At 33.7% G+C, this 23,583-nt stretch overlaps 1 long non-coding RNA gene across 1 annotated transcript in view; it reads right to left on the reverse strand.

Moving 5' to 3' along the window:
• Positions 1-23,583, reverse strand: part of LOC309627410 — a 38,785-nt gene that overhangs the window by 6,869 nt on the left and 8,333 nt on the right. The window contains exon 1 of the long non-coding RNA XR_014243733.1: positions 1-23,583. This exon is cut by the window's right edge and continues 8,333 nt beyond it. This is a non-coding gene — a long non-coding RNA (uncharacterized lncRNA).

The following is a 23,583-nucleotide window of genomic DNA, read 5'->3' on the forward strand; positions in this document are numbered from 1 at the left end:
TTAGACAGAACAAATAAATTAGAGTATGGAATTTACCAATATCAAGAATTCAAGAGATGTGCATGTAAAGATGTACCTTCATGGGTCTGATAGACATAACATTAATAAAGGTCTATTAAAGGTCTATGAACCACTTTTATGCCAACAATTTTTTTAAAAAATTAGAAGATATACCTATTAAAAAAATACAATTTAGCAAAAATGACACAAGATGAAATAGAAAATATTCACAGCATGATATCTATTAAATACATTGAATTTTTATTTAAAAACTTTCTGGGTTTCCCTGGTTTTGCAGTGGTTAAGAATCCACCTGCCAATGCAGGGACACGGGTTCAAGCTCTGGTCTGGGAAGATTTCACATGCTGCGGAGCAACTAAGCTCATGCACTGCAACTACTGAGCCTGTGCTCTAGAGCCCGTGAGCCACAACTACTGAGCCCGCATGCCACAACTACTGAAGCCCACGCACCTAGAGCCCATGCTCCGCAACAAGAGAAGCTACCACAATGAGAAGCCTGCGCACCACAACAAAGAGTAGTCCCGCTCGCCACAACCAGAGAAAAGCCCACGAGCAGCAACGAAGACCCAACACAGCCAAAAATAAAATAAATTAAAAAAATAAATAAATTTTTAAAAATAAAATAAAAATTAAAAAATAAAAACTTTCCATCAAATAAAATTCCAGGCACAGAATTGTTTCACTGGTGAATTCTATTTAATACCTAAGACATAAATAACAAAACTCTTACATTAGCTGTGTCAGGAAATAAAGAAAGAACACTTTCCAACTCTTTGTATGAATCAGCACGTCTTTAATACTAAATCCTAAAAAAGACATTCTATTAAAAAAAAAGTGAGAGCAAGAAGAAAGAAAAGTACACAGCAATCTCCTTCATAAACAAAATCACATATGTACAGTAATTTTATTTCTGACAAATATTCCACAACAATCTAATGGGAAAAGAACTGTATTTTCAACAAATGGTGCTGGATTAACTGGGTATTCACATGAAAAAAAAAAAAAAAAACTTAGCCTCATATCACATTATACACAAAGATTAAATTTAGATGGCTCATAAACCTCAACATAAAAGTTTAAATGACACAGTTTTTAGAGGAAAATATAGATAAATATTTTCATGATTTGGGAACAAGAAAAATCTCTTCCTACATCTAGGTCATCTAAGGCAAAATACATAAAAAATAATAAAAAGAACAAAGAAAGAAAAGCAACAGAGAAGAACTACAAAAACAACTGGAAAACAAGTAATAAAATGACAATAAGTAAAATGACAATAAGTACATACCTATCAATAATTACTTTAAATGTAAATAGACTAAATGCTCCAATCAAAAGACATAAGGTGGCTGACTGGATGAAAAACAAGACTCATCTATATGCCGCCTACAAGAAACTCACTTCAGAACTAAAAACGCACAGACTGAATATGAGGGGATGAAAAAAGATATTCCATGCAAATGGAAACAAAAAGTGAGGATAGCAATACTCATAAGACAAAATTGATTTATAAACAAAGTCTAAAACAAAAGAAAAAGAAAGGCATTATATAATGATAAAGGGATCAACACAAGAAGAGGATATTATACTCATTAACACATATGTACGCAATACAAAAGCACCTAAATATATAGAGCAAATATTAACAAATATAAAAGGAGAAATTGATGACAACAACACAATACCAGTGAGGACTTTAAAACCCAACTTACATCAATGGACAGATCTTCCAGACAGAAAATCAATAAGGAAACAGTGGTCTTAAATGACACAACAGACCAGTTGTATTTAATAGATATCTAGAGGACATTCCATCCCAAAGCAGCAGAATACATATCTTTTCAAGTGCACATGGAGCATTCTTGACAACAAATCTTATACTAAGCCACACAACAAGTCTCAACAAAGAATACAGAAATTATGTCAAGCATTTTTTCTGAACATAATGGTATAAAACTAGAAGTTAATTACAGGGGAAAAAATGGGGAAATCACAAAAACGTGGAGACTAATGAACATGCTACTAAAAATCTAATTAGTCAGTGAAGAAATCAAAGAGTAAATCAAAAAAAAAAAAACACCTCAAGACAAATGAAAATGGAAATACACATTTCCAAATTCTACTGGATGCAGCAAAAGTAGTTCTAAGAGAGAAGTTCACAGCAATACAGGCCTTCCTCAATAAACAGGAAAAATCTGAAATAAACTTAACCATCCATTTAAATGAACTAGAAAAAGAAAAAAACAAATCCCAATGTCAGCAGAAGGAAGGATATAATGAAGATAAGAGAGGAAGTGAATAAAATAGAGACAAAAATTATAAAGATTAATAAAATCAAAAGCTGGTTCTTTGAAAAGATACACAAAATTGATAAACCTTTAGCCAGGCTCATCAACAAGAAAAGAGAGAGGATGCAAATAAACAAAATAAGAAATGGAAAAGGAGAAATAACAACCAATACCACAGAAATACAAAAAATCATAAGGAAATATGATGAACAGTTATATACCAACAGATTGGACAACCTTGAAGAAATGGACAAATTTCTAGAAACGTGCAACCTCCCAAGACAGAATCAAGAAGAAATATACAATCTGAACAGACCGATCAGTAGTAGTGAAAATGAAATAATAATACTTCAAGCAAAGTACAGGACTAGATAGCTTCACAGGGGAATTCTACCAAACATACAAAGAAGAGGTAGTATCTATTCTTCTGAAAGTACTCTAAAAAAATTGAAGAGGATGGAATACTAATTTTTGTGAAAATAGAATAATGCTTATAGAAGAAAAAGATTAAAAGAATACAATAAACATAAGGAGTCTATTTTTAAAATTCTGACACAATTATCCCAAATAAATTTTAGAATCCAAACATAAATAACATCTTACACATATAATACAGAATTAAGTAACACAAAGATTCCATATTTGACTATTTATTAATATGTAAAATAATGAAATATTGTCTATAGATATTAACACTTGCCTTTGGTTAATTCTAGAAATATCTGAAGATTATTTTCAAATAAAGGTAAGAGTGATATAACATTAAATCAATATTTATAGTTCATTAAGAGTGAAAGAGTAGATTCATATGTATAAAAAACAGAACTAAGACTCTATTAAAACTATTATATTTTTGGAAGTTTTTATCTAAAACTGTAGAGCAGAAAACATGTAAATCCTTAACCACTGGAAAGAAAAAAATCAATATTGATAAATAATAGTTTTTATATAATGGCATATTTAGAAAATCAAAGAAAATTTAAAAGTAAGAGTAATAAAAGGAAAAGTATAATGGATAGAGAACACAGCAATGATAAATTTCATGAAATTACAATTGACATGCTGTGTTCACAAAAAAACAAGTCTTGTGAGGCTAGAGAGAATGAGGCATTGGAAGAAAGGCCAGAGAAGTGATTAGAGGCTTGGGCAGAAGGAAAATCCTTTCAGACCTTTACTAAGGCAATATTTTTAGATTATGTTCTGAGTATGATGGGAACCCATTTAAATGTTTTGAGAAGAAGGATATGTTTGTGTATTGATTTTAAAATTTATTTTTACTTCTTACTTTTAGAGTTTTATTGAGTAATAAGTGGTTTTCAATACAACATATATGATTTAAATGTATAACTGGATACATTTTGACATATATATGCAACCATGAAACCACCATCACAATTAAGACAACAAAAACATCCATCACTGCAAAGTTTGCTCTGCCATTTTGTCATTTTTCCTCTCAATTTACTCTCATACCACCATGCCCAGGAAAACACTGATAGGCTTTCTGTAACTATAGATTATTCTGTGCCTTCAAGCATTTTATATAAATGGAATCACGCAATAAATACTATTTTTGTCCTTTTTGTCATTCAACATAAATTATTTTGAGAATTTTTTTCATGTTATGAGGTGCATAGACATAAAAATGTTTTGCTTTCCTGTTGAACTGAACCATTCATTATCATGAAAATAATCTTTTTATCTCTGGTTAACATATTTTATTATAAAATCTACTTTGATGTTTATATAAACATTCTAATTTTATTTTTATTGAAGTTAGTATTGTATGCTTTTCTATTATTTTACTTTTAAAAATTTTATGTCTTTATATTTGAAGCAGTATTTATAGACAGTATATATTTGAGTCTTGCTTTTTTATCCAATCTGAGAATTTTTGCCTCTTAATTGGTATTTTTATACCACTTCGATTTGATGTGGTTATTGATATTTATGTTGGTATTTCTATTTGCCCCATGAGTTTTGTTTTTTTTTAATTTATTTATTTATTTACTTTTGGCTGCATTGGGTCTTCGTCGCTGCGTGAGGGCTTTCTCTAGTTACGGCAAGCGGGGTCTACTCTTTGTTGCGGTGTGTGGGCTTCTCATTGTGGTGGCTTCTATTGTTGCGGAGCATGGGCTCTAGGTGCGCAGGCTTCAGCAGTTGTGGTACGCAGGCTCAGTAGTTGTGCACAGGCTTAGTTGCTCCGCAGCATGTGGGATCTTCGCAGACCAGGGCTCGAACCCCTGTCCCCTGCACTGGCAGGCAGATTCTTAACCACTGTGCCACCAGGGAAGCCCGAGGGTTTTTTGAAATTCATTTTTTCTGCCATTTTGAATAATTAAATACATTTTTATTCCATTTTTCTAAAAACAGGTTTATTGAGCTATACTCCTTAATGAAATTCATTAAAAAAAATTATAGAGTTCAATGAGTTTTGACAAATGTATACGGTCTTATAACCATCACCTCAATCAAGATAATTTTTCTATAGTTCCCCAAAGTTTTCTCAAAAATTGAGTAAATTCTCCTCTTCTTAATGAGTTGTAAAAATTATATATCCTAAGTACATATTTTTATCATATGTATGTTTTACAAATATTGTCTCCAGGTCTATGGTTTGCCTAAATTGCTTTTTTTTAACTTTTTACTTTAATTATAGACTTACAGAAAAATAGAGAAGATAGTAGAGAGAGTTCCCATATACCCCACATCGTTTCCCCTATTAGTAATATCTTACATCAGTACGGTACACATCACAATTAATGAATAAATGCTGATAAATTATTATTTAACTTACGTCCTTATATCATTCAGATTTTCTTAGTTTTACCTAGTATCCATTTTCTACTTCAGAATTCCATCCAGAATACTACATTATATTGAGTTGACACATTTCCTTAGGTTCCTCTTGGCTGTGACAGTTACTAAGATTTTCCTTGTTTTTATTGCCCTTATCACTTTTGAGAAGTCCTGGTCAGGTATTCTAAAGAATGTCTCTAAATTTGGATATGCCTGATGTGTTTTTCTTAATTAGACCTAGGTTACTGGTTTGGGGGAGAAACACTACAGAGGAGAAGTGCAATTTTCATTATAACATGTCAAGGTTACATACCACTGAACATTACTTATCACTGCTGATTTACCTTGATTTTCTGGCTGAGGTAGTGTTTCCAGGTTTCTCCACTAAAGTTACTCTTTTTTTCGCAATTTCCATAGAGTATGCTTTGTAAGGAACTCCATGTGTGTTCCACACTTAAGGAGTGGGAGTTAGGCTTTACCTCCCTAAGGGTTACTTTATTTGGCATTCTTATGCAATGGAGATTTATCTATCCTCCCCCATTTATGTATGAATTCAGTCATTTATATCAGTATGGACATACAGATATTTATTTTATATTTTGGGTATAATCCAGTACTATTATTGTATTCTTATGTGGCTCAAAATGTTCCAACTTTCACCACTGAGAGCTCTTTGACTTGTCCTGACAGGTTCCTGTGCCCCTTTGTCATACCCCTATCATTCTTTTCCTTAGCACTTCCTTGCTTTTGGACACTACCAGATGCTCCAGGCTCATTCTGTATATTTCCTGACCAAGTCCTAGAATGAGCCATTTCTCCAAGGACCTTCGGTTCTTTTTACTAGAAAATGGTATTAAGACCAATATCTGGATACTAGGTGTGCTTGTTACTACTGGGGAGTGACTGCTTCTGGAGAACAAAGCTATATATTTAGGTATGTTATGTGAATTTCTATATATTTAATAAACTTGATATTCTCTTTAACTCTCAATGGTAACTTTATTTTGGGGTTAAGTTTTCATAGTACAAAATTAGAGAACTTTTGAACACATTTATTTGCAGGTTAAAATATTTGCTGTTTATTTTTCACCCTTCCACTGTAAGTGAATCTTTATTTTCTTAACCCGATTTTTGCTTCATGGTGCATTGTTCACCCATGAGGTTTGGTTCCTCAGCATTAATTTTTCTTAGCCCAATTTTAGCACTTAATCATACATTGACAAAAATTGTTCCCTAATTATTTGTTTTTATAAGTCAATTGCACCAAATATATTGTAAGTACCGTGAAGATGCACCCTACACTACATTTAGTTCCAGCTGCCAGCACATCCAACATTGAACTTATAAATAAAGTTCCTATTGAGCGCTCCTCTTTCTCTTTTGGCAAATAAGAATCCATCTATAGTCATAGATAGATAGATAGATAGATAGATGATAGATAGATAGATAGATAACATAGATATAGATATATAAATATATAGATATAGATATAGCCATGTGAAAGCCAGAAATAGTTTGGGTACCATATTTAGAACAATATGGGTTATTTTGAATCTCTAGCAGTTAGAACTGAGCTTGACCTTTAGCAGCATTTCAATGAATACTTGTTGAACAAATTAATGATCTCTTGCTGGGGCACAAACATGATCATCCATATCTGACAAGTAGCTTCCAGCTATAATCTACTGTATCTAGGCCCTTGGCATGTTGTCATTCAGACTGATGCCAACACATAAAATTATGTTCACATTTCTTGTACTGAGTTTCAATGGTTGTGTTTTCTGGTAAAATTTTGCTCATGGCCCTTGGAAAAGAGCTGACACTTATTAAGTATCCTATTCAAACTTATGTCTGCCAAACCAAGCAAAACCTGCTCTGTGCTGTTGGCAAGACGGGCAATCCTGACAAACATAAACAGCCTCAGGGGTACCTAGAAAAATATTGTCTTGAACCTACTGCTTACATAACTCACTTCATGAACCCACTTTTGCACAGACCCAATTTGTCATCTTTAAAGCCTGTGCCAAAATTTCTGCCTTCATATTACAGCATTTCACTCCTCCAACAACATACATTTACAATTCAAAAGCCTATACACAGTTGCACAATTTTTATCCCTAAACAGAAAGGTTTCAACACCTCTTTCTAGTCTACCTGTTGGAACAGACAGCCAGAGTCAACATAAATCCTTAGGGTACAATTGGATGTTTCTTTTACCTGGGTTTGGTGTGCCAAGCACACTACATAAAAATCAGTTCATTAGACAGATTAGACTTTCTTTCTTTGAGAATCATTTTCTGAACTGGATGAATGATTCAAGACATCCAACCATAATCCTTCTCAGTCAATAAGATGATATTCCCAGTAAAACAAACTTGATCTTTTTCTTTGGAATTTAAAGTTTCCAATGTAAAAAACCATAAACAAAATATAATATAAAGATGGTCTGGCTTGGATGGTGTCAGAATAGCTGCTACTTGATGATGGACTCCCTCCTATTCTCATAGACAAATTTCATCTCAAAAGAAAATGTCAGTGAGCTAATTGTGTGAAACACACAATTGCTCAGCTTCCCTCCTATAGACACTTTCAAGATCATGATCCAGGAAGTTGGAGTCCAAGAATATCTTTTATTACGTTTTGGGAGCATTGGAAAAATATGAATAGTATTTATTTCTTTAAATATTTTATTTGTATCATGGGAGAGTTTCTCTCACTGTTAATTTCCCATTAAAATTAAAACAAATTCTTAAGGCCTTGAGGGCCACAAAGTCCTCCATGATCTAGCACATATGTAGCATTTCAAACTCATTTTCTAATACTGTCCACTTTTTTCACTACTTTCTCTCCACACTGGCTTTCTTGCTGTTCATGGAATATACTAAGCATATACAACTATCAAAACTTTTGTACTTGTGTTTCCCTCTGCCTGATATGTTTTTCCCTCAAATAGCCATATACATAGGTTAGTAGTATCTCATATCAAGTGGTATTCAAATATTACTCACACTATGAGGCCTTTCCTGACATCCCTATATAAATTAGCATCTTTTATCATGATTAGTCTGTTCTTAAGCTCAACTTTTATTCAAAACACTACAGAGATTTATAGTTTACTTTTATTTATAGTTAAATTATTGCCTATTTCTTACTCTAGATTGTAAATTTTATGAAAGCAAGAAGATTGTCCACTTGATTCAGTACTGTATGTAATTCACCAAGTACCAATAATTCTAGGCTAGGGTCACAATTACCACCTTAATCTATGAGAATTGTTCCATGACAAGTACACTGCACTACTCCCAATGGAACTCCCTTGAGTGATGTAGTGTACAAACTACTTTCTGTATATGTTTACCTTAACTGCATCCCTGGAATCTATAAAGGTGACTGGCATAAAAGAAGCTCCAAAAATGTTTTTGGATTATTATTTCATAACAGAAAAAGATTTTCAGTGAAACATCTGGTCCCAGAGCTATTTGAGACTTTTCAAGTCATCTTGTTCAACCTCAGCCAGTGTTAGCTAGCCTTGCAGTATTGTAGCTGTGTTAGAATATTTTCAGTTTTAAGGCCCAATGGCACTTTGCATTAGTTAAGGTATACTAAACTTCTATAAAAACCAAACTAAAGATAAATAAAGCTCAAAGACAATAGACTTTTTTTTTTTTCTTGCTCACATAAGAGTCTAAGGTAGATGTCCCTGATTGGTGGATGACTCTCTTCCACATAGTTATTTGTGTCACTACCCTCACAGTTATTGTCATTTTATTCAGATGTTGGAAGGGAAAGAGTATGGAGGAATACACCAATTATGCAATAATCTTTTTACCAGAAGTAGCACAAAAATTCTACTCACTTTTCATTAGCAAAACTATTCACGTGATCATAACAAAGTACCAACAAAACTGGGAAATGCAGTACCTAGCTCTGCAGGTGCATTCTAGCTATAACTGTATATTATAAAGGAGAGAATAGGGTTTTAGCAAAACGCAGCACATGAAATATCTGTGCACACACTTATTTCCACAGATAGAATACATTCATGCCACACCCACTGCAAGGTCAGAGACGGACAAGGGGAGATGGAACCTATAGTTCCAACCATTCGTACCACATATGCTAAATTCCAGGATCTTCACTGGATATATTTCAGGTTTAGATATAACGCTTTGAAACTGGATATTTTGTACCTGCTTCTTTTAAACCGTGACCCAGATTTTGTATGTTCACTTCTACCTACATGCATTGGCAAGAACTACTCACATGGCATGCCTAATTGCATAAGAGCCAGAAAAGGAAGTCCCTAAGTGGGAGGCCATTTCCTAGCTATACATGCACACTACAGAAAAATTATGGACTTACATGTATTTAAAAAGTATAGTTTGTCATGCTATGCCCAAGTAGTAATGTTCTTCACTGACTTCTGCTAGAATCTCCAGACAGAATTAGATCCTGTACCAGATTCTTCTAACATAATAAGTAGATTAGAATAAGAACTATTCTTAAAGGACCTAACCATGCTACAGTTTTTCTTTTCCAAGTTCAGTCAGTTCATCCTGCTGCTTCTCTCTTCCTCATTTAAAAATGGTATTTTTACATGCCACTTGCTACATGGATATCATAAGCACACCCAAGTTTGAAATACAATTCCTCTAAAGTGCAAGTAATAATAATCCTTAATTATTTATTTATCTTGATGTGAGATAAGAGATAATAGAGATTTTTAAAATATCTTTATTGGAGTATAATCGCTTTACAATGTAGTGTTAGTTTCTGCTGTACAACAAAGTGACTCAGCTATACATATACATATGTTCCCCCTAACCCCTCTCTCTTGAGCTGCCCTCCCACCCTCCCTATCCCACCCTTCTAGGTGGTCACAAAGCACCAAGCTGATCTCCCTGTGCTATGCGGCTGCTTCCCACTAGCCATCTATTTTACATTTGGTAGTGTATATATGTCCATGCCACTCTCTCCCTTCATCCCAGCTTCCCCTTCCCCCCCGTGTCCTCCAGCCCATTCTCTACGTCTGCGTCTTTATTCCTGCCCTGCCACTAGGTTCATCAGTACCGTTTTTTTAGAGATTCCATATATGTGCGTTAGCATACGGTATTTGTTTCTGAGATAACAGAGATTTTATTGCTACATATTTGTTCTTGTCGTTCTTGGTTTTCGTGGTTTTGTTGTCATTGTTTGGCAATACCTGAGTAGCCTAAACATGTCATTCTCACTTTGGCTGGACTGACCAGTCAATCTCAGAATGCCATGTGTTATAATAACTTCTTCATATCACAAAACTACTTCTTTGTCTATGACTTTCTTCTAATATTTTACCATAAGGAAATTAATTATAATATAGGTGCTGGTTATCGCAATCAGATATTTCCTGATTTTGTCCCATTTTCAAGAAAATTAACATAACCTGTTGGCACCACATGAAGATATACTGCATCTGTGATGGCTTTAAAACATCTTCACTAGGTTAATTATGTGAGGCTAAGGATGTGTTAATTATCTTTATGTTAGTAATTGTTTTACAATGTTCATGTATATCTAATCATCATGTTGTACACTTTAAATATATTTATTTGCCAATTAGTCCTCAATAAAGTTAAAACATAAAAAAAAAAAAAGAACATGTTCACTAATTCTTTGATATCCCTTTCCTAGAATAGCTGGAACCTAATTCTTTCCTTGACTGTGGGATGGACTCAGTAACTTATTTCTAACAAATAGAATGAAGTGCAAATAGCGGTGGGTGGTTTTGGAGATAGAAACTAGCTTATAAAATACATCCACAGTCTCTTCCTTGTTTTCTCTTGAGGCTCACTTGCTCTGGGGAAAGTCAGGTACCATCTCATGAGCAGAAGCCCATATGGTGAGGAATCAAGGCCTTCTGCCAACAAACCTGTAGGAGAGCCATTTTGGAATTACATCATTCAGCCACAGATTAGACTTCATATTAACAATGCTCCTGCTGACATGCTGACTGCAACCACATGTAAAATTCACTAATGTAAATTACTCCAGAATTCTTGATCCACTGAAACTGTAAGATAATGTTATGCTTGTTGTTTTAAGCCACTAACTTTTGGGGGCAACGTCAAGAGTAGCTAAGGTATTCCATAGCATTTTTGCCTCTGTATCCATTTTACTTGGCCAAGTGGTCTGCAGGATCCTTAAACCTCATGTAAGCATATGCCCTAGATAGCAGCCCAGAGTCACAAGCAAATATAAGTCCCTGATATGACTTCTTCAACAGCCCTTGCAATCAACAGTCTCCTCTGCTTCCCAATGCATTCACCTTATGTAACCCTTTGATAAGATCCCCCCCACCCACCCATGGGACTTACCAAAAGCCTGCTCTTTTGGTTTGAATTCACCAATTTGGTCTTAGTCTGGGAACTCCAAAACACTTTATCTATAGACCCTAATAAAGCCATGTTCCCCAGTTCCTCCTTTCTCTTTCTCTTTGTCTGCACGTTGCTTTAGCCTCCCTTTGGGGTCCCACGAGGTGTGCCAGGTACTTCTTCTAGGAACTGTGAATAATAAACTTCTCTATTTCACTTTCCTTTGCTGTCTTCTGTGGAACCATGGCTCACCATCCAACATCCTGTGCTCCACTTAACAAGTGTTAATTTGACAGGTAATTTGCCATGCAGTGATAGATGACTAATATGCATTTCATTCTACATGTAGTCCCCTAGCTAGCCTCTGAGATTGAACCAGAAAAGGTATTAGCAAGTTTGATTATGCTCAGCCTGCTTAACATATTGTACCTCAGGTATCATGCCAGTGGAGGAATGCCTCCATGGACTCCCCTGTGATCAACTGTAATTCCCAAGTTTCATTCTGCTTTATATGTAATAACCAGGTCAATCTATTATACAAAGCGTTACAGTGTATCAACCCCTCCAATGAACATTTCTTAATTGTTAGCACTAATTCCAATTAATCCCCAAAGGGTTCTATACTGCCTCAAATTCACCTCAGCTCCTGTCTTTTGTAAATCCTAAGATTCTCATTTATTCTGTTCTATTAATTTTAGATAAAATACAAATGCAGCTTTTTCTATTCACTCATCATATCCATATGAAAGGTATGTTTGTGCTTGTGTAAGCCATCATTTCTCATAACAAAACTTATTTATTCCTTTAAATATTTCCTAAAGCAACTGTCACATCAATAGTTTAATATTGGATGCTTGTTACAGTATCCTATCATCACTGTATATTAATGTCTTGTATCTACATGGGGAAAAATTGGTCCTTACCTCTAGGCAACTGAAGCTGTGCCTCAGCACATGGCTTCACATTCCCTTTGGTGATGTAGTGAAGAAATCCAAGCTTGTGTGGATTTTGAGCTTATAGCATCTCCTACAGGAGGCTTCTCTTCACAGAGCAAGATAGCAAGTCTACTTCTTTAGTTACTATTTCTTTACATTTTTCCTCTTATCTATGAATTGTCAAAAGTCTAAATCAGGTCCAGTTAACCAGCATTACTTGTATAGGATAAATATTACAGTGGAAAGATCTGTCCCATACTTTGAACTATGATAATAGATCCAAATCATGGTGGATTATATATCAACAGACTGTTTCCAACTCAACTTGTTTAAAAAAAAATCTAAACTTAAAAATAAGACAAAGATATAACTACATGTCTTCTCAATGCCACTCTGGAGAATTATCAACCCCAAGCATTTTATTTCTTTTTCACTTTTTTATTAAAGTATAGTTGATTTACAATGTTGTGTCAGTTTCAGGTGTACAGCAAAGTGATTCAGTTATACATACATATATATCTACTTTTTCAGATTTTTTTCCCTTATGGGTTATTACAAAATATTGAGTATAGTTTCCCGTGCTATACAGAAGGTCTTTGCTGGTTATCTATTTTATATATAGTAGTGTGTATATGTTAATGCCAAACTCCTAATTTATCCCTCCTCCCCTTTCACCTTTGGTAACCACAAGTTTATTTTCTATGTCTGTGGGTCTATTTCTATTCCGTAAATAAGTTAATTTGTATCAATTTTTTAGATTCCATATATAAGCAATATCATATGATATTTGTCTTTGTCTGGCTTACTTCACTTAGTATGATAATCTCTGTGTCCATCCACGTTGCTGCAAATGGCATTATTTCATTATTTTTTATGGCTAAGTCACATTCCACTGTGTATATATACCACACCTTCATTTTTATTAATTTTTATTGAAGTATAGTTGATTTACAATATTGTGTTAGTTTCTGCTGTACAGCAAAGTGAATCAGTTATACATATACATATATCCACTCTTTTTTAGGTTCTATTCTCATATAGGTCATTACAGAATATTGAGTAGAGTTCCCTGTGCTATACAGTAGGTTCTTATTAGTTATCTATTTTATATATAGTAGTGTATATATGTCAATCCCAAGCTCCCAATTTATCCCTCCCCTCTTTCCCCCTTGGTAACCATAAGCTTGTTTTCTACCTCTGTGCCTCTATTTCTGTTTTGTAAATAGGTTCATTTGTATCATTTTTTTTTTTTTTTAGATTCTACATATAAGCAATACCACATCTTCTTTATACATTTATCTGTTGATGGACACTTAGGTTGCTTCCATGTCTTGGCTATTGTAAATAGTGCTGCAGTGAACACTGGGGTGCATATATCTTTTTGAATTGCTGTTTTCTCCAGATATATGCCCAGTAGTGGGATTGCTGGGTCATATGGTAGCTCTATTTTTAGTTTTTTAAGGAACCTCCCTACTCTTCTCCATAGTGGCTGTACCAATTTACATTCCCACCAACAGTGTAGGATGGTTCCTTTTTCTCGACACCCTCTCCAACTTTTATTATTTGTAGATTTATTGATGATGGCCATTCTGACCAGTATGCGGTGATAACCTACTGTAGTTTTGATCTGCATTTCTCCATTGATTAACAATGCTGAACATCTTTTCATGTGCCTTTTGGCCATCTGTATGTCTTCTTTGGAGAAATGTCTATTTAGATCTTCTACCCATTTTTTGATTGGGTTCTTTTTTGTTTGTTTGTTTTGTTTTTGATATTGAGTTTTATGAGCTGTTTGTATACTTTGGAAATTCATCCAAAGGGGAAAGGGGGGAGGGATAACTTAGGAGTTTGGGATTAAAATATAGACATTACTATATATAAAATAGATAACCAACAAGGACCTACTGTATAGCACAGGGAACTGTACTCAATATCTTGTTATAACCTATAATGGAAAAGAATCTAAAAAAGAATAGATAGATAGATAGATAGTTTAACTGAATCACTTTGTTGTACACATGAAACTAACACAGCATTGTAAATCAACTACATGCCAATAAATAATTTGAAAAAGAAAATCTGACCAGACTAATTACTAGTAATGCAACTGAAAGAGTACTCTATAAATTCCCATCAAAAAAAAGTTCAGGGCTAGACAACTTCCCAGATGAATTCTACTAAACCTTTACAGATGATTTAATGCCTATCCTTCTCAAATTATTCCAATAACTGAAGACAAAGGAACACTTCCAAGTTTATTCTATTAATTCAGCATTACTCTGATATCAAAACAATACAAAGATGCCACACAAAAGAAAATTACGACCAATATCCCTGATGAATATAGATGCAAAAATCCTCCAGAAAATATTAGCAAACCAAATTCAACAATTCATTAAAAGGATCATACACCATGAGAATTAGGGTTTATTCCAGAGATACAAGGATGGTTTAATATCTGCAAGTCAATCAATGCGATATACCACTTTAATAAATGAAAGATAAAAACCACACAATCAATTCAATAGACACAGAAAAAGCATTTGACAAAATTCAACATCCATTTATAATAAAAACTCTCAACAAAGGGAGTAGAGAGGGGACATACTTTAACATAATAAAGGTCATATATGACAGGCCTACAGCTAACCTCATACTCAACAGTGAAAAGCTCAGAGCCTTTCCTCTTGGATAAGAAAGAAGACAAGGATGCTTGCTCTTACCACTTTTATTCAACATAATATTGGAAATCCTAGCAATAGCAATCATACAAGAAAAAGAAAAAGAAACTAAATTGGAAAGAAAGAAGTAAAACTGCCATTATTTGCAAATAACTTATTATATATAGAAACCACTAAAGACTCTACAAGAGATCTTTTAGAATTAATAAATGACTATAGTAAAGTTACAGGATACAGAATAAATATACATAAATCAGTTGCATTTCTATACACTATTAACAAACTATCAGAAACAAAAATTAAGAAATCAATTCCATTTACAATTGCGTCAAAACGAATAAAATACCTAAGAACAAACTTAGCCAAAGAGGTGAAAGACCTGTACTTTGAAAACTATTAAGACACTGATGAAAAAACTGAAGATGGAACAAATAAATGGCAAGATATATTGTGCTCATGGACAGGAAGAATTACTATTGTTAGAAATCAACACTACTCAAGCATTCTACAGTTTCAGCATAATCCCTATCAAAATACCAATGGAATTTTTTCACAGAACAAGAACAAACAATCCTTAATTTTTATGAAACCACAAAAGCCCCAAAATAGCCAAAACATTCTTGAGAAAGAAGAACAAAGCTGTAGGTATCAAACTCTCTGACTTCAAACTATATTTCAAAGCTATAGTAATCAAAACAGTGTAACACTGCCACATAGATCAATGGAACAGAATCAAGAGTCCAGAAATAAAACCACACTTACATGGTCAAATAATCTACGACAAAGGAGGTACGAATACACAATGGGGAAAAGAAAGCATCTTCAATAGATTTGAAGGTATTTGGAAAGCTGGACAGCTACATATAAAAGAATAAAACTAGACCAATTTTTACATCATATTAACAAAAATAATTCAAAAAGGATTAAAGATCAACATCTAAGAACAGAAGCCATAAAACTCTTAGATGTAAATATAGGAAACATGTTCTTTGACATGGGTCTCAGCATTATTTTTTGGATCTATCTCTTCAGGCAAGGACAAAAAAATTTAAAAATGGACCTCATCAAACTAAACAGCTTTTGCACATCAATGGAAACCATCAACAAAGGGTAAAGGCAACTTACTTAATGGGAGAATATATGTGTAAATGATAAATCTGGTAAAGGGTTAATATCTAAAATATACAATGAAAACATACAACTCAATATCCAAAGAAAGAAAGAATACAACTAAAAATGAGATGTCCTGAGTAGGCATTTTTTTAGTGAAAACCTACAGATGGCCAACAGGCACATGAAAAGATTTTCAACATCGCTAATCATAAGGGAAATGTAAATCAAAACCAAAATGAGATGTCAACTCATACCTGTCAGAATGGCTATTATCAAAAAGACAACAAATAACAAATGTTGGCAAAGATGTGGAGAAAAGGGAACTCTTGTGCACAGTTTTTGGGAAGGTAAATTGGTAGAGACACTGTGGAAAACAGTATGGTGGTTACTCACAAAATTAAAAATAAAACCATATTATCCAGAAATTCTATTTATGGGTATTTATCTGAAGAAAATAAAAGCACTGATTTTAAAAGATATATGCACCTCTATGTTCACTGCATTATTATTTAAAATATCCAAGATATGGAAACAACCTGTGTCCATCTGTGGATGAATGGATAAAGAAGATGTGGTATATATGTACAATGAAATAAAGAAGAATGAAGTCTTGCCATTTACAACAACATGGATGGACCTTGAGGGTGTCATGCTAAATGAAATAAGTGTGACAGAGAAAGATACATTCCATTTGTTTTGTATTTTAGAGTCAAAAAACAAAACAAATGGAAAAACAAAAAACAGAAACAGACTCATAGACTCAGAAAACAAACTGGTGATGGCCAGAGTGGAGGGGAGTAGAGTGATGTGAGAAATAGGTGAAGGGGATTAACACATAAAAATTTCCAGTTATAAAATATGTAAGTCATGAAGATGTATTCTATACCACAGGGAATAACAGTCAATAATATTGTTATAAATTTGTATGTTGACAGATAGTAACTAGATTTATCGTGATTATTTCATAATGTATAAGATAATGAAACAATATGTTGTATACTAGAAACTTTCATAATATAGTAAGTCAATTATACTTCAATAAATGAAATAAAAATAAAAATAAAAAATGAAATAAAATAAAAAGTTCTATGCCTTACTTCAGACTCCCTTATTTGGTGTTAATGTTACAAAATCATTTGTTGTATTTGTTAATTCCATTAGCATTCAAGTAGTCAAAGTATTTGATGTTATATTATTCTCTGGTTACCAGTGAAGATGATCTCATAAATTTATCAATGGGAGACATCAATGAAGAGAGTCAGGAAATGTTTTTCTTTTTCTTTTCTTTTCTTTTCTTTTTTTTTTTTTTAAACAACTGAAGTATAAAGTTCTGTGGGATTTGGAAACTAGAGTATTATAATTAGGAACAATGTTGATGAGAACACTTGCAATTAGTAAACATGGTCATTTTAAGAAGTTAATGATTCTAAGTTGAAGACTAGTGGGATAAAGTATATTCTGAGCCAGCCATAGGAAGCTTTCTCCTCTCTCTTGTACTTATGCTTTCATTTCTCAAATAAAGGATCAAAATTTCAAAGTCAAATGGGGGAGTTCTGAAATTTATATATGTAATCATGTATTTATGCACAGTAGTTCTTCAAAACCTATAATCATAAATTCTATAAAATTTGCAGAACACTAGGAAATCATTCAGCAAGAATACTTTATTGATGGTTCTGTTATTCAGAGAATAATATACAAAGGGTACTTATAAAAATTAGATTTTATTCTAGGTAAACTGAATGTATGCAATCCTAGGAAAACACTGTTGGTGGTAAAAATAGTTAATAACCTGTTACCCTCATGGAAAAGACACTTATCAAGAAAATTTATATTACTAATAATAATGATAAAGTTTTAGTATCACATGGAATATTTTTCTTGCAAAATTCCTAAGGTAAATTATGCATTGTTCTTAGTATGTATAACAACACTGCTGCTCTTCAACTGATTAGCCTACAACTGCCAGATACAATTTTATATTAATATTTCCACAGGCTGCTTTGTCATGAATAAAAGCATTGTGTACATTTTGGCAAGAAATGTCATGTAAACAACAAAACACTGGGATATTCTCAGGAATTCCAGTTGGCTCTTTCTCAAGAGAATTCCTGAGGCATTATCAACCTAGTAAACTCGCCATAGTCTATAAACTCCTTATTCTTAAAGGTTTCAAATGCTGATTTCCTGGCATACACAAAATAAAATCATTTCCAGAAAAAGATTTACATTCACCTTACATATTGAACAGAACTTTCTTATTTTGGAATGTTTACTCTAAATAGACTTATTATTTTAGAGGGAGTACTTACTAATTCTCTATTCCTTTCTTCAATTTAAACTTTAGTTTTTAAAGAAGAGCCTGACCTTTTCATGATCACTTATCTGAAGTGATCTGGAGTGGAATGGAGAGATGACCTTCTTCTTAGGCTCAATAGATAGAAGTCTCCTTATATTCATATCAATGTCTTGGCTGATCTACATATAAGAAGATGAGGGAGTTGAGCTCTTTGGTATATATCAAGATGACTTGGTCTCCATTTCAGCCTTCATTAGTGTTACCTCAAATGTACCTTTTTGTATACTATATACCTTTACCAACTCCCTCAGCCTGATATACTGCTTGGCATATATATGCTAGATAATCATTTATCAAAAAGAAATAATAATAGCAAACTTCTCTTCCTCTCCTGGACTTCATATATTCTATTCTCTCTAGGACAAAATATCTTTTTTAAGGATCATTCATGAATGTTTTTCAGGTTGCAACTTAAACTTACTTTTATCAAGGGGTCTTCCTTGGTCTATATGTCTGTATATAGTTTTATTTCCCCATACCAAGTGCTAATTTTGAAGAATACACACACACACATAATAACACATTCTGTACAAGTTGGTGTAAAAAAACTATCAAATTGTCTGTTTTCTGGTTAGAGTATAAGCCTCATGAGGCCATTTTTCTATCATTCTGTAGCTCCAGAGCCATGGATATAGGAAGAGTTCAATAAATATTTGTGGAATGATTGAATAGGGTTTAAGAATTAGCCAATAATCACACGCATAGTTGTAGAGGCTATAACAGAATTCTCTCCATCTTCCCAGTCATAAGTTATTTTAACTGAGCATTCTGTCACTTACCTAATTTATTATGCTCCTCATGTTCCATGAAAAATTAAATATGTTTATGGCTTGAAATGTTGGCATAAACCCCCCAAAATCAAGCTTAAGCAATTTGTGATAAAATGTTGAAATTAACATTATTTATGAATATAATGATAATTTGAGCCATAATAACCTTTCTATTCTCAATTAAGCTATGATAATAATACAGATATGCTTACCAAATATTTATTCAGCTGAGTATTTAAAAAATTTATTCTGTAAAAAGAAATTAATTAAAGCTATTTTGAATCCAAAAGAAAACTATAATTTTTTACTTAAATTCTTTACTTTTTCTTGTTTTTACTTATTTAAAATGATATTTTAAATTTTGGGCTTGGAATGGGAAGAGTTCAACAGGATCTACACCTAAATTCCATTAATCTAAATCCTGGGTCTGATAGCAAAAGCCATTAGTAATTTTCTGTTATGAACTTAAGTATTTTTTTTATTTAGGTTTCAATTTCTATAAAATTAAGAGTTTACCAACATTATCACTAACTTCCACTTGCTCTAAATCCTTGGGTTCTGTGGTGGGATACTGGCTTCTATGGTAACTTCCTGGGTTTTTAAAAAATTGTTGTTGTTGTTTTGTTTTGTGTTAATATGTCGTCCAGAATATATGGATGCAAGAAAATGTTGAATAGATTGAAAGGGTCTTAGTCCTCACTTTCAATGTGGGACATATTACTTTTATTTTAAAATAGGTTTTATAGTGGCAAAAAATACAGAAATGACCTACATAATGTCTATATATCTGTGTCAGATTCTGTTGAACTGTTAAAGTTCCTCACAATATTATCATTAAAATTAATAAAGGTCAATGTCATCTTGAGATCGTAACAGACTAATCATTTTAGAGTACCCTCCATCCATAAACAGTTAGAAGACTGAACAAAATATATAAAGCACATGTTTTTAGATGTTGGACAACATCCAATACAAAAATGCAAATTCTGTGGGAAGGGAAAAATATGAAATGAAACACACAATTGCTCAGCTTTCCTCTTATAGGCACCTTCAAGACTGTAATGTAGGAAGCTGGAGTACAAAAATATGATGGCCACCATGGAGATAAGAGTTGGGGATGCAGAGGCTGCTGAAAATTTGTAGGTCAGGGTACCAGAGAGGAGGAAGTCCTTAAATATGAATAGGGATTACTTGAATTGTCTAAGTAATAATCTCTGCATAAAAAGGATAAGACTCTGTAGATTGTGAGAGAAGAGGTATAGGGGAGCTCTGAGCTGAACAGATACTACGGAAGTTTCAAAATTCTAGAAGCTGTTCAGTTTCCAAAGAGCCAGTCAGCATGGAGTGACATCAATGACAACTCTTGCATGGCCATGTACTAGCAGTAGGGGGATATCAACCTTTAGTGAGTTCACTGAATCTAAGTTAACAAAGATTAAAACCAACCTTTGAGGAGTTTGTTTCTGGTTAGGATGTAGAAAGTTTCAAGAAAATATTGTCCCTACTCTAATGACAATTTTTTTGATAATGTATAAAATCATAATTTTTCTTGAGATCATTTGTGATTACAGATCTCCCAGTCAATCTGCTGTGGCATGGCTATCGTTTGACATGCTAAGAATCTCCTCCTTAAAATTATATTATCACAAAAAAAGAAAATAAGAGACAAAGTTGAGGCTACTATTGTTCTCCTAAATGTATACCTCAGCCACTCGGAGGTTGATTGGATCATCCTAAACAGGCCCCACCCCTGCCAAACATCTAAAGAGAGAGAAAATACTTTTAATCACCAAGAGATACAAGTCATAATTATAAAAAGATTTTGCTTAAGAAAATAAAAACAGGAGGTGGGAAGGGGGAAACATTCTCCTGCAGACAGGGGTCATCCCAGGGAAATGTTGCCAAGAGGCTGACCTGGCCTCTTCCACTTTCCCTCCTTTCATCTTATAAGACAGAGTCAGAAACTAATGACTCAGGTTTCAGGAAGCTAAAAGACTAAAACAGAAAAAAAAAAAAGACAGAAAGGAGAAAAAAAAAAAGGAAACAAACAACATATTTAGCAAATGCCATGTCTAGCAAACATAATGCTAGCCCTAGATAACTTATTGATTTAAAAACAAACCCCTATAGAACTACCATCTAGTGTTTCCACTTTTGGGTACTTATCCAATGGAAATGAAAACACTAACTCAAAAAAGATATATGCACCTCCATGTTCACTGCAACATTATTCACAATAGCCAAGACATGGAAGCAACCTAAGTGTTCATCAATGGATGAATGGATAAAGAAAATGTGATATATATAGATATCTATAATAGATATCTGTATCTATCTACCTATACATATAATGGACTATTAATCAGCCATTAAAAAAGAAGAAAATCTTGTCATTTGCAACAATATGGATGGACCTGGAGTGTATTATACTAAGTGAAATAAGTCACACAGAGAAAGAAGAATACTTACTGTATGATCTCTTTTACAGTGGAATCTTGAAACAAACAAACAAACAAAAACTGAACTCACAGTTCTAGAGAACAGAATGTTGGTTGCCAGAGGCAGGAGGTGGGTGGTGGGTGATAGGTGAAGGGAGTCAAAAGGTTCAAAGTTCCAGTTATAAAAATGTTCTTGGATTGGAAGAATTAACACTGTGAAAATGACTATACTACCCAAAGCAATCTACAGATTCAATGCAATCCCTATCAAACTACCAATGGCATTCTTCACAGAACTAGAACAAAAAAATTTTGCAATTCATATGGAAACACAAAAGACCCTGAATAGCCAAAGCAAACTGAGAAAGAAAAACAGAGCTGGAGGAATCAGGCTCCCGAACTTCAGACTACACCACAAAGCTACAGAAATCAAGACAGTATGGTACTGGCACAAAAACAGAAATATAGATCAATGTTACAAGATAGAAAGCCCAGAGATAAACCCACGCACATATGGTCACCTTATCTTTGATAAAGGAGGCAAGAACATACAATGGAGAAAAGACGGCTTCTTCAATAAGTGGTGCTGGGAAAACTGGACAGCTACATGTAGAAGAATGAAATTAGAACACTCCTTAACACCATACACAAAAATAAACTCAAGATGGATTAAAGACCTAAATGTAAGATGAAACACTATAAAACTCTTAGAGGAAAACACAGAAAAAACATTCTTTGACATAAACCACAGTAAGATCTTTCTTGACTCACCTCCTAGAGTAGTGGAAATAAAAACAAAAATAAACAAATGGGACCTAATTAAACTTAAAAGCTTTTGCACAGCTAAGGAAACCATAAACAAGACAAAAAGACAACCCTCAGAATAGGAGAAAATATTTGCACCCTGAGAAAACCATAATTCAAAAAGAGAGAGACATGTACCACAATGTTCACTGCAGCACTATTTACAATAGCCAGGACATGGAACCAACCTAAATGTCCATCAACAGATGAATGGATAAAGAAGATGTGGCACATATATACAATGGAATATTACTCAGCCATAAAAAGAAATGAAATTGAGTTATTTGTAGTGAGGTGGATGGACCTAGAGTCTGTCATACAGAGTGAAGTAAGTCAGAAAGAGAAAAACAAATACTGTATGCTAACGCATATATATGGAATCTAAAAAAAAAGGTACTGATGAACCTAGTGACGGGAGGAATAAAAACGCAGACATAGAGAATGCACTTGAGGACACGGGGGTGGGGAGGGGGAAGCTGGGGCGAAGTGAGAGAGTAGCACTGACATATATACACTACCGAATGTAAAATAGTTAGCTAGTGGGAAGCAGCTGCATAGCACAGGGAGATCAGCTCGGTGCTTTGTGATGACCTAGAGAGGTGGGATGGGGAGGGTGGGAGGGAAGCTCAAGAGGGAGGGGATATAGGGATATATGTATGCATATGACTGATTCACTTTGTTGTACAACAGAAACTAACACAGTATTGTGAAGCAATTATACTCCCGTAAAGATTTTAAAAAATGTCATGGGGATATAATATACAGCATGGTGACTGTAGTTAATAATACTGAATTGCATATTTGAAAGTTGCTAGGAGAGAAGATCTTAAAATTGTCACCACATGAAAAAATATTGGTAACTATGTGAGGTAATAGATGCGAACTAGACTTACTGTGGTGATCATTGCACAATATGTACAAATATAGAATCGTTATGCTGTACACCTGAAACTAACAGAATGTGTCAATAGTATCAATTAAAAAATTCCTAGATATAGGGGGAGAAAATAAAATGTAATTAAATA

Source organism: Balaenoptera borealis (assembly GCF_965194805.1).
Source record: "Balaenoptera borealis genome assembly, chromosome: 4".
NCBI lineage: Eukaryota > Metazoa > Chordata > Mammalia > Artiodactyla > Balaenopteridae > Balaenoptera > Balaenoptera borealis.